The sequence below is a fragment of the Nematolebias whitei genome, chromosome 6, assembly GCF_014905685.2.
Source record: "Nematolebias whitei isolate Nwh7 chromosome 6, NemWhi1, whole genome shotgun sequence".
NCBI lineage: Eukaryota > Metazoa > Chordata > Actinopteri > Cyprinodontiformes > Rivulidae > Nematolebias > Nematolebias whitei.
The window spans coordinates 4,179,885-4,189,742 of record NC_056503.1 but is presented as its reverse complement, the minus strand read 5'-3'; the positions used below and the strand labels follow the sequence as shown (position 1 = coordinate 4,189,742).

At 38.7% G+C, this 9,858-nt stretch overlaps 1 protein-coding gene across 1 annotated transcript in view; it reads left to right on the top strand.

The window, feature by feature from the left end:
• Positions 1-384: 384 nt before the first annotated feature.
• LOC119411486 (sortilin-related receptor) overlaps positions 385-9,858 on the top strand; it is a 44,031-nt gene continuing 34,557 nt past the window's right edge. The window contains exon 1 of the mRNA XM_037678437.1: positions 385-428. The gene's annotated coding sequence lies outside the window, so the exon portion shown is untranslated. The remainder of the gene's footprint in view (positions 429-9,858) is intronic.

Below are 9,858 nucleotides of genomic sequence, written 5' to 3'. Positions count from 1 at the left end.
CAGGTCTCTCTTGTAAATGAGTCCTCGAGGCTCAATGGGGTTGTCTAAATAAAGGTTGAATGAATGAATGAACATTAAAAGAAATAAACATTTGAAATATCAGTCTGTGTGTAATGAATGAATACAATATACAAGTTTCACTTTTTGAGTGGAATTACTGAAATAAATCAATTTTTTCACAATTTTCTAATTTAATGACCAGCACTTGTAATTGTATTCTAAAAACTTTTTTTAATCCTTTCACATTGATTTAACCTGGAATATATTCATTGCAGGTGGGGTTACCCCTCACAATGTGACGCCTGGCCCTACTACCTGTGCCCCAAACCGTTTCCACTGTGGATCTGGAGCTTGTATCATCAACACCTGGGTGTGTGATGGATATGCTGACTGTCCTGATGGCAGCGATGAGCTCGGATGTCCTACAGGTTCAAATTTTTACTGAATGAAATTTGTACTGAAAAAAGAACAGGAATTCTTTCCTTGTGTAAGGTGACCAAACATGGGTGGTCCTGTTTTTATATGCCCGTCATAAGGCTGTATGCCACTGTGGTATAGGTACATTTTCATAATGCTGTATGGTCTTCTGATATATGTATTATTATCGTAAGGCTGTATGGTCCTGTGGTATAGATCTTGTTCAATTCAATTTAGTTTATTTATATAGCGCCACATCACAATAAAGTTGTCTCAGGGCACTTTACAGGAACATTCACATACATAAAAGCCAATTAGTCAAGTTCTCTATCTAAGGAATCCAGCATTATTATCAAAAGGCTGCATGATCTTTTAGTATCAGTATTATCATAAAGCTGTAAGATCTTGTGGTATAGGCATTATTATCACGAGGCTGTAAGGTTTTGTGGTATAGGTCTTATTATGGTGTAGCTGTCGTCTGTCCGTATGTCCATAAACGTTTTCTTGTCCCACCCATAACTTCTTTTTTTTATGACTTAAGCTTTATTGACTTTCCATAAAGAAAATATACATTGCAGTTACACATATAACATAGTACATGCTAAACAGTGGTTAGTCCTTGTGAATTCTCTAGAGTAAATGTCCGAAATAGTCATCAAAGATTACTTAATAATGCAAAAAAAAAAAAAAATATATATATATATATATATATGTATATGTGTGTGTGTATTTATATATATATATGTGTATGTGTGTGTTTATATATATATATAAATATATATATATATATATATATATATACATAACAATAATAATAATGTTATTAATTAAAGCTGCAAGCAGCATTTGAGGCCCTAGCAGCAAAGCGCCGCTCCATCCTTACGGAGACAGCGGGAGCTCCAGCTAGTCCACCCAGTCGCCATCGTGAACGCTCTCATGCCAATCCCGCACACGTTTCCCACGGGGCGCATTTCCCAAATCTTCGACATTGCCTTATGTCCATGTCGTTACTTGTCCAGCTGCAGGTCTTAAAGGTATAGGCAAAATCTGACCTTCCACACAGGAGTTTTGGATGACTTCCTGTTTTGTTGCAAATGTTTCACAAGCTCTTCCTTTATGCTTTTCAACATGTCATGTGTCGCAATCAACAGTTAGCGAACAAAGTTTCATTGTAATATCTTACACAGTGCGAAGTTGGAAGTGTCATCCAATAATCAACAGTTTTTTCTCTGAGTAGGTGGGGCTTAAGTGATGTCATGAATCAGCAATACCAATGTGTCGACAAGTGCTCACTGATGAAACACAAAAACTCAGGTTCAGATTGGATGATGTATCATTGAGATCTAAGTGTTGGAATAATGTAGGGGGCGCACTTTAGTCCAATGTTAAAGAACAATATCAATGTGTCTGTAAGTGCTCACTAATCATGCACACAAAATCTGGTACATATTGGATGATAATTCATTGAGATATAACTTTTTGAATAATTTAGGGATGCACTGTATTCAAAAGTTAACAATACCAGTGTGTTTAGAAGAGCTCACTAATGACGTACCAAAAATCTGGCCTAGATTGGATGATATTTCACAGAGATATAACTCTTGGAATAATCTAGGGTGCGCACTTGAGTCATATGTTAAACTACAATATCAATGTGTCTAGATGTGCTCACTGATTATGCACAAATTCTAGTTCAGATTGGATGATGTGTCACTGAGATATAACTGTTGGAATAATGTAGGGGAAGCACTTGAGTCAAATGTTAAAGAACAATACCAATGCTCACTGATCATGCACATAAAATCTGGTACATATTGCATGATATTTCATTGAGATAATTCTGTTGCCATAATCTAGGGGGCACACTGGAGTCAAACTTTAAGCAACAATACCAGTGTGTCTAGAAGTGCTCACTAAAGAAGTACCCAAAATCTTGTGTAGATCAGATGATATATCACTGAGATATAACTGATTCAATAATCTAGGGGGCGCTTCAAATGTTAAATAACAACACACTTTTATATAGATGTGCTCCCTGATCACGCACAAAAAAATCTGGTGCAGATCGGATAATATATCATTGAGATATAACATTTGAATAGTCTGGGGGGTGCACTTGAGTCAAATGTTAAACAACAGTACCAATGTATCTAGAAATGCTCACAGATAACGTACCAAAAATTTGTTGCGGATAGGATGATGTATCATTGAGATCTAACTGTTGGAATATCTAGGGGGTGCACTGGAGTCATATGTTAAACCACAATATCAATGTGTCTAAAAGTCCTCACTGATGATGCACAATAAATCTGGTGCAGATCGGATGTTGTATCACTGAGCTATAACTGTAGGAATAATGTAAGTGGCGCTGTGGAGGCCACTGGCCACTTATCATGGATACATGTTCAAGGGGCAGATAATGATTGCTCATAGTGATTTTGGTGCACCTCGACTGAAATCTGTCCAATGTAGAGCCAAACGTATTGCAACGGCGTCACTTGGTAATTTGCCACGCCGTCACGCCCACATCCTCAAGCCAAAACGGTTTACGCTTTAAATCAAGTCAGACCATATTATCGGTCTTTTAACACAGGATCATCCTGATTAGGTCAATGGTTTCAAAGAGGGAGCATTCCAAGTTAAAAAATTGACTTCCTGTTTTGAGGGGGCGGGGCTTTGATGATGTCAAAATATGACCACATTAGATCATTGGGCATCCAACAGGGATGAATCGTGCCAAGTTTCGTGCATTTCGATTTTTCAATGTGAAAGTTGTAGCTTTTGGAAATTTATGGCGTGAAGCGAAAATTTGAGGGCTTGCCACGCCCCTTTAGCAAATACGAAAACGCAAGCTTTTGATAACTTTTACTCCCCAATGTCTTAAGGGCATATTAACCAAGTTTGAAGGCATTCCATCAAAATCCCTAGGAGGAGTTCGTTAAAATGTGCCCTTAGAAACGCCTAAAATTGACCTTTTGACCAAAAATGGCCGACTTCCTGTTGATTTTGGACCAGGGCTCCAAGAGACTTTTTCATAGGTCCTGAGAAGATAAAGATGTTCACCGAGTTTCAGAATTATCGGTTAAAAAAATGGCTTGGAGCTAGGGTTTATAATATTCTAGGGGGCGCTGTGGAGGCTATTGGCCACTTATCATGGCTTCCTGTTCAAGGGGTGGATAATGATCGATCATACTGATTTTGGTGCACCTCGGTTCAAAAATGTGGAATTTAGAGCCAAACATATGGTGACAGAGTTACATCTTACTTTGCCACGCCGCGCCGCCCACATGCTCCACCCAAAACTGTCAGTGTTGGAAAGCAGGTTACACCAATATGTTTTCGGTCACTGGACTCACAATCATGCTGATCAGGTAACAGGGGTTAGATAGGGATTGTTCAAAGTAAAACTTTACAATTCCTGTTATCAGGGGGCGTGGCTTAAGTGATGTCATGATTTGACCATTAAGTCTTGCAGGGGACCGGATGTGGATCAATCACTGAAGGTTTGATGTGTCAGACAGTTTTCATGTAGGAGCTCTTAGCGTTTCATTTTTCATGGCAATATGTCCAACTTTCAGGTCTGGCCCCGCCCCTTCAGCATGTTCCGAAACAAACCGTTTAGATATTTTTGCGTCCCCCATGCCTTTTGACCAAAATGGTTTGTTCAAATGCAGAGGCTGTAAACTGCCAAAAAGGTGTGTAAATTGGCCCGTCATTCCAAAATGTCCGCCTTCCTGTTCCGTACAATGTTGGTGCCAGATGGTTTTCTGAGCATCTTGTGGAATTGGACAAACGTACCCAATTTCATGTTTCTACGACAAAACTAAGGTTAATCTGGAAGATATTTTGAAAATTTCTAGGTGGCACTCTTGAGCCGTTTTTGTTGCGATTTTTGCCACGCCCTTAAAATACGTAATTTTTCAGCAGTCCTGATGCGTCCACCAAATTTGGTGATTTTTTTTTTTAATACAAATAAGATGGCAAAAAAAGTAAAAATAGCTAGATTTTATGGTGAATGTAGAAAACTAAAAACAGGAACATGTCTGCATTGTAATCTATTGCATTCATTGCAATCTATAAAATAATCCCTCTAGGGCAGCAAGTTGGCCTAGGGAGCTATACTAATGAGTTAGACAGGGGATAGCTGGGCCCCTCCACTCTCTCATAACCAGCTTCCTCCCCAACATAATGGCTGTCTGTGAAAGAGAGGAAGGCAAGTGGCCCAATAATGAAGCATCTCCGAGACTATAGAGCCTGCTGCAAAGAGGTACTGTATATTCTGGCTAACTATTTTTTTCTAAAATTTTTTGAACTGATGACCAGTATTCTTGGATTTTTGGACACTCCCAAAGCGTATGTACCAATGTTCTCTTATCCTCCTGACATTTCCAACAAGCCGGGGTATCTAACAAATCCACCCTGTACAGTCTTTATGGTGTCCAGTATACTCTGTGTAGAATCTTAAATTGTACCAGTCTCGTTTTAAGTTCCCTTCACATTTTCTTCCCATTTTAAAAAATTGAATACCACTCCTCATCCATGATACTAAGTTTTAGATGTTTCCCAGGATCTCTTAAGAGACAGTATATTAGGATCCAAGGCTGTCAACAACATTTTATAATAAACCGAGGTCTCATGCCCATGACCAGACACGTTTATTTTATATCTTCCAGTTTATTACATACAGGAACAAAAAGGGAGTAGCCACAAATCTTAATCAATAAATGTCTTAATTGTAGATATTTCCAAAAATCTTGTCTGGGTAACTTAAATTCTCTAACATATGGGAGAGAACAAGATGCAACTGATTCTGAGGGGCAAGGTTAACTGATAAACAGCTAGACAGTGCATATGGCAGACATGATACAGTCTCATGTGTGAACCAAGGCGGAACTCTCTCTGGGGGCAAAAACCAATGTGCCAAATGCCTGAGAGAAAAGGCATAATGGTAGTTAAGCAAATTTGGCATACCTAAGCCCTCGTTGTCTACAGGTCTTTGCAGTTTTTTGCAAATTCAGTCTGGGTTTTTTTTATTCCATAAAAATAAATTACAGAGCTTATCAAACTGTTTAAAATATATTATAGGAACGTGTACTGGTAGAGCCTGTAGCAAATAGTTAAATTTGGGAATACAGATAATTTTGACAACATTTACCTTCCGCCATATGGAGAGATATAATTGATTCCAACGCTCTACATCCACCTTTTTCTAGCAATGGTTCAAAATTAATCTTAATTAAATCTGTAAATTGGGGTGGAAAAGTTATTCCAAGGTATTTGATACCACTCTTAGGCCATGAAAACATGACCACTGGAAATAAGTTTTTAGGGCAAAACGCCGTGAGTGGGAGAGCCTCCGATTTTGTCCAATTGATCTTATAACCCGAAAAATCTGAAAATGTGTTAATTAAAGAGAGCAACGTAGGGAGGGAATTCACCAGATCTGACATAAAAAGAAGAACATAGCATACAACAGAATTTTATGACAGCTCTGTCCTATGGTAATACCTGGCAAATTGACCTCTTTTCGAATAGCCACTGCCAGTGGTTCCAGGGCTAATGCAAAGAGTAAAGGAGACAGAGGGTCACCCTATCTGGTGCCTCTTTTAAGTTCAAATGAAGGGCCAATTACTCCATTTGTGAGAACAGATGCCACTGGCCAAACATATATCAGCCAAATCTAGTTTATGAAGTTGTCGCTAAAGCCAAAGCATTCCAAGGTTGAAAACAGATATTACCACTCGACTCTGTCGAATGCCTTTTCTGCATCCAACGATAAAACAGCTATAGGCATCCGACTATCCCGACCAGCCCACATAATGTCTATAAGCCTTCTAATGTTGTTAGCTGAGGAGTGAGAACGTATAAATCCAACTTGATCTGGATGAATTAAGGAAGTTGGAACTCGGTCTAAATGATTAGCTAAGATTTTTGATAATATTTTACTATCATATGATGTTAAACTTATAGGTTGATAATTTTTGCAATCTGGGGGTTCCTTATCTTTTTTCAGGATCAGGGTAATAATAGCTTCTGAAAGTGAGGGTGGCAACATTTTTCCCTTAAATGGTTCATTGTATGCATTCAAAAGTAGAGGAGACAATTCTTGAGGAAATGCTTTATAAAACTCTGGCATGAAACCATCTAACACCGGAGCCTTACTTGAGGGTAGGTGTTTAATTACCTCCACTATTTCTTCGATAGTAATGGGGGAGTCTTGACCCTTAAGTTGATCTTTTACTCTGGGAAGATTTAAATCTAACAAAAATTTCTTGCAACTTTCTCTTGTGGCTAATAACTCAGAGCTATAGAGATTCTTGTAATAATCTCTAAATACAGCATTTATTTCATGGGTGTCTGAGACAAGTTGACCAGTCCCATCCCTAATAGCTGAGATGGAGTTCTTGACTTCTCCCGGCTTAATGTATCTAGCCAAAAGCCTGCCTGCCTTATCTCCTTCCTCAAAGTATTTTTGTCTGGCACAAAATAGACTAAATTTGGCTTTTTCTGACATAATAGTATTATATTTGTACTTTAACTTTGTATGTTTGTTCAAATTTACTGAAGAAGAATCCCTTTTGAAATTAGACTTTACAATCTCAATTTGTCTTTCTAAATTAACCAGTTTAATAGTATTTGCTTTCTTTTTAAATGAGGCATGCTGGATGATATGACCCCTTAAATATGCCTTTAGTGCTTCCCATGCCACTCCAGCAGAGGGAGCAGAAGGAACATTGGTATTTATATACAAATGAATTTGTGATCTGAGAGAGTCTTTAAAAGCCTCATCTAGTAAGAGACTAGAATTTAATCTCCATCTAGGACTTCTCATAGTAGTATTAAATGAGATCATATGAAGGTAAATTGGGCTATGATCTGACAATATTATGCTCCCAATGTTAGTAGAGGCGACTGCTACCATTAATGATTGGGACACCAGAAAAAAGTCACTTCTTGAGAAAGTTCGATGTGGGGGAGAGTAAAAAGTATAATCCCTCCCAGAAGGATTTTGTAATCGCCAAACATCAGCAAGACTACATGCTTTGCACATACCTCTAAGTGCAGTGTGTGTTTTTGGAGTATGTGATATCATAGAGCTTCGGTCTAATGTTACAGTATGTCTATCACCTCATTAAAGTCTCCTGCTGCAATAATATGATAGTTCCCTAAATCAGTTAGCTTCTTCTCCAGCTGTCCAAAAAAGGAAGGGTAATCAACATTAGGTGGATACACATTTGCCAAAATAACATTATATCCTTGGATCTCGCATAGCATTTGAAACATCATCCCTTCTTTATCTTTACTCTGCTTCAGGCATTTAAACTGCAAACATCTATCAATGAGTGCAGCCACACCTCTGCTTTTACTGTTTCCACAACTTGCACCCACAAAACCCACCCAATCTGCATCTAGTCTGCCTGATTCCAGCAGGGAGAGATGTGTCTCCTGAATAAATACAATATGGCATTTTTTAGCTTTAATAAAGGACATTATCTTTCTTCTCTTTACAACATTATTTAGGCATTTGACATGCCAGCTCATAAAACTCAAATTATTACTACTGAATGAGATCTTCATGATGAATATGAAGCAGATACTGTAAGCATACTTTCAGTATTAGCATCACAGGGCCCAAAAATATACATACATAAATAAATAAATTAAAAAAAATAGAAGGAGAAAAAAAACAAGAAGGAAACTCCCGACCCCACCCACCCATCCACCTACACACTAGGAATGTGCGATATGACATAAAATTCATATCACGATATGTATTGTGAAGGGTGGCGATAACAATATATATTACGATATGTTTTTGGTATAAAACTTGCAATAGGAATGAAAAAAAGCATAGGGTTCTTTTTGCCATCATTTATTTTGAATTAAGAAAATTTCACTACTAGGTCCACAGAGTTTTTATATAATAAACAAATCAAGTTTGAGTCTGTGGCTTTAACCGGAGGGTCCCACAGTAAAATCACACAACACAGCGTTTTTTTACAGATCAGAGAGCAGGTTTCTCTAAAGCTGACCAACGCTTACTTTAACTTTTGACGAAAAAAAAACAACCTTTCGACGGAACACGGTGTTTTGCGCATGCGTCCGAATACGGCAAAACTACGGCAAGCCGGACGTGGTTAGCTTGTAGCTTCACTACTTAGCTCTCGAAGAAAAGACTTTAACACCACTTACGCACAGTTTTCAACTAAAAAAAAGTAACTATTAAATCTGACAACTCTGATTTTACATCAGACACATCATTACTGCGGTTAGCCGGTAGAAGACAGATCTCTATCGTAGGCTAAATTTCTATCGTTTCTACAATGTACCATATATATCACGCATTCCTACTACACACCCAAAGAACAACTTTCCAAATATATCTGACAGCATTATATTTAAACATCCAACCCTTACTCTGGTCCGTGATCATACACTTAACCTACATTGCCCTAGAGCTCACCCCCCACCCCACCCTCCACCCTTTAAATAGCACGGATGGAGAACATGCAATCAAGCAGAATAATATACACACAACAAAAAAAAACTACCCGCACCCATGAAATCCTAACAATGAGCCAGACAGTCAGAACAACGCATAATCTTAAGCAAATCAAATTATCAAGGAAGGAGCAAACACAGGTGTAAATCTTAAACAAATGCACATAACTTAATATTACTGCGAGGCTTATCAGAGCTCAACCAGTCAAACAAATAAACAGGTTTATGTAACCTCACCCATCCAATGTCCTCAGTCATGTCCACATGAGTTCAAAAGTGGATCCAAACTGTAAACAAAAGGATCAGTTCCCTGCCTTGATGCATCCGCATATATCCAATGCATAAATGTTGCCATCAATGTCCCCCAAAGTGAGTTTGCACAGTCCAAATCACAGCCAGTCAAAGCATAGAACGAATGTATGCCAGCGACTTCTTGTGATCCTCAAAGCGCATACGCCCATGTGAAGTTATCACAGCAAGCACGGCTGGATAGCTCAGGAAAAAGTGGACATGTTTTTCATGCATTAGTTTCTTACATTCATCAAACTTTTTGCGCTTGTCGCTGAAAAGCTTTGAAAAGTAAGGAAACACCGTAATCTAGCGCTCCCTCCAGGTCACATTTCCCATTTCGCGTGCTGCCTTAGCAATGCGTTCATGGTCTTGAAAGCTCTCAAATCGAGCAATGATGGGTCTCAGACGGGAGGGCTGGTTGTCCTGACTTTGAACCAATGGACCCAATCTGTGTGCCCTCTCAATTTCCAATCCTTTGGGAAAGTCAATGTTGAAAAGTGTTGGTAGAGTTGCTATCAATCGCATTTGTAGTTTCAGAAGGCGAGGCCCGCTTAGCTTGATCCTGTGGTAAATTGGCTGGGTTAGCAATAACAACTTTGCCACTTTTACTGCCACCTCCAATCACACTGGATTTGACTGAGTTTTTGG